Raw genomic sequence first — 3827 nt, forward strand, 5'->3', positions numbered from 1 at the left:
GGAGCGCCATTGAGCTTTTGGAGACAGAATTTGGTTGGAATTGAAGTCGGGGGACATATGCGTTTACAAAGCCCCCTGTAGTGCCAGAACAGTGGACCCCCCACATGTGACCCCATTTTGGAAACTATGCCCCTCACAAAATTTAATAAGGGGTGCAGTGAGTATTTACACCCCACTGGCGTTTGACAGATCTTTGGAACAGTGGGCTGTGCAAATGAAAAATTACATTTTTCATTTTCACGGACCACTGTTCCAAAAATCTGTCAGACACCTGTGGGGCGTAAATGCTCACTGCACCCCATATTACATTACATGAGGGGTGTAGTTTCCAAAATGGGGTCACATGTGGGGGGGGTCCATTGTTCTGGCACTATGGGGGCTTTGTAAACATACGTGGCCTTCAATTTCGGACAAATTTTCTCTTCAAAATCCCAATGGTGCTCCTTCTCTTCTGAGCATTGTAGTGCCCCAGCATACCCCCACATATGGGGTATTTTTCTTACTTAGAAGAAATGGGGTTACAAATTCTGGGGGGCTTTTTTCCTATTTTCCCTTGTGAAAATGAAAAATTTAGGGTAATACCAGCATTTTAGTGAAAAACATTTTTTTCTTCATTTTTCCATCCAACTTTGAAGAATTTTCATTAAACACCTGCGGGCTCACTATACCCCTTGTTATGTTCCGTGAGGGGTGTAGTTTCCAAAATAGGGTCACATGTGGGTATTTCTTTTTTTTGTTTATATCAGAACCGCTGTAAAATCAGCCACCCCTGTGCAAATCACCAATTTAGGCCTCAAATGTACATAGTGCGCTCTCACTCCTGAGCCTTGTTGTGCGCCCACAGAGCCTTTTACGCCCACATATTGGGTATTTCCGTACTCAGGAGAAATTGCGTTACAAATTTTGGGGGTCTTTTTTTCCTTTTTACACTTGTGAAAATAAAAAGTATGGGGCAACATCAGCATGTTAGTGTAATTTTTTTAATTTTTTTACACTAACAGGCTGGTGTAGCCCCCAACTTTTCCTTTTCATAAGGGGTAAAAGGAGAAAAGCCCCCCAAAATTTGTAGTGCAATTTCTCCCTCATAGGGGTGGACATAGGGGTATTCTATGCCAGTGATTCCCAAACAGGGTGCCTCCAGCTGTTGCTAAACTCCCAGCATAATCACAGCGAAAAAAGGTGTATATTGATCAAATATAACATAAATGCACACATACACTTAAAACAACATTAAAATCACAGACATGAACAAAGAAGTCTGGCGACGAAAGAAAAAGTCTGGCAACGAAACGTTGAGTGCAGGAGGTCCATTACCACTATCTACTAGGCAAGTTATTAACTATACTAATGTATGTCTTGTCCCAGCTAGCTGCTATACTCCTATTTCCCATTTACAAAGCATAGGGGAATCTTATTAGGTTGCTTCCTTTTTCTATGCACCTTACAGTTGAATGTTTACATATGTAGACAAACAAATGATGGTCCGGCACCAGATGAATATTTGCAGCTTTATTTTCCGTATCAAAAAGTAGACATACATCACACAGTAAAATCGACTCCCTCCATAGTCATACGCGTTTCAAGCGCATGCGCGCTCTTCCTCAGTGACGTCATGGGTCTAACGGCAAGGGCTTTTATTTGTACAAAGTCAGGTGAGAGGTAATTAATTACCTCTCCTCCTTCCAAGTTACTTGCGCTTGCCAGTAAGACCACAAGACTGGGCAGAGACTTTGTTTTTTAACACACACTTTAGTTAAAAGGAGGTATTAAAAGATAACAACACTGTATTCACACTTATATACATGGCAACATATAACAACAATTACTTGACAGTTATAAGCGATCATTATATAATAGACTCTGTATTTCTGATATATTTCCATTAATAATGAAACAGCAATTCACGTCTCACATACATGCCAAACGGGGCACGAGTGCCAAGAGTGAATTGCTTCTCTATGTTCCAACTTACTCCTAGTACAACCTTGCCTTATGCCCATTTTTACAAGTTCAATACCATATATTCGAAATCCAGTAATATTTCCACCATGCACTGTTTGGAAATGGAGAGATGCAGCAGATTTATTTCGGTTTAATGCTCCCACATCATTCAGATGTTCTAGAGCACGAATATTTAATTTGCGGGTAGTGTATCCTATATATTTCAATTTGCAATGCAAACATTCGATCATATAGACCAAGTTTTTACTGTTGCAATTCATGTAGTTTTTAATTACATATTTTTTGCTGCCCTCCGCATTTTCAAATTCCTTCACTACCTTCACATAATTGCAAGTGCGGCATATTTTCTTTCCACACTTAAAAAATCCCTTTTGTGAGAGCCAACCATTTGTACTCGATCGGGACTCCTCCACAAGACTTGGAGATAAATGATTTTTAAGTTTAGGGGCTTTTTTTTAAGACTATGTGACAACTCTTTTGCAATATTTTGGATACTATTTCATCCTGTTTTAATATGTGCAAATGACATAATACCAATGGGCTTATCCTCAAATTCCCTTCTATTTTTCCCCATGAATGAGATCTGTGTTTTTTTTGGATACTACTTTTTTTGCTCTGTTTAATGTTTTATTTGTATACCCATGTTTCTTTAATCTATTCACCAAATTTTCTGACTGTATATTAAATATTTGTATGTGTTGGATGATTACTGTTGGCCCTCAAAATTGTATTGCCTGAAATTGGTTTACGATGTGTGGCCACTGTAATTATTTCTCCAACTATACTACTTAATTCCAAATCCAAAAATGTTATGTTATTTTATTTATGTGGTGAGTAAATTTCCAATTATATGGGTTTTGATTAATATACTGTACAAACAGTGGTACAAGAGATTCATCCCCCTCCCAAATGAGAAGGAGATCATCAATAAATCTCCCGTACCACTGTATGTTTTTGCAGTATGGGTTGGCATTTGAAAAAATGGCCTGGGATTCCCAGTTTTTTGCAAATAGAACTTCCGATCGAATACAAAATTATTTCGAGAAATAGAAACCACACTGACATTTTTATAAATTCGCATAATTCCTGTGTGTAATCCCAGTGATTACTGAGATTGTGGTCCAGAGCATGCATGGCTACCATCCATGGAATGTTTGTGTAAAGGGAAACCACATCACATGATAGCCATGCATGTTCCGGACCCCATCTCTTGTTTTCAAATACATTTAGAATAGCACCTGAGTCCTTCAAATAACCGGGGACACGTTGAACCATGGGTTGTAATAACTGATCCACCCACGTTGATAAATGCTCCAACAATGAGCACCCACTCGACACAATAGGTCTCATTGGTGGGGGATTTAATCCCTTTTGTGTTTTAGGAAGAGCATACATAATTGGGATAATTGGATCTTGTACATACAAGTAATCTTTTTCCCTTTGTGTAATGACATTAAGAGCTAAACCCTCCTCCAATAGCTTCATGAGATCCACTTGAAATTTTTCAGTTGGATCTCTGTCTAGAAAAGCATAGATGGATTCGTCTGAAAGCATTATTTTTATTTGTTGCATATAAATACTTTTATCCATTACGGTGACCAACCCACCTTTATCAGACATTTTAATTACTATTTCATCATAAGATGACATTTCTTTTAATGCTTTTCTCTCTCCCCAGGACAAATTGTCCTTTGTTCCGGATGAGTGAGAAATGGCGTTGCCCATAGCAACCAGATCACTTTCTATTGCTTCTTGGAATCTGTCCATGCTTTCTGTTCTAGACGCTACTGGATAAAAGGAGGGATTTTTACTCTAATGCCATATGTTTTTGTTTAATTTTTCACTACTGCTATTCGTTTCCCTAC

This window comes from Hyla sarda, chromosome 4 (genome assembly GCF_029499605.1).
Source record: "Hyla sarda isolate aHylSar1 chromosome 4, aHylSar1.hap1, whole genome shotgun sequence".
NCBI lineage: Eukaryota > Metazoa > Chordata > Amphibia > Anura > Hylidae > Hyla > Hyla sarda.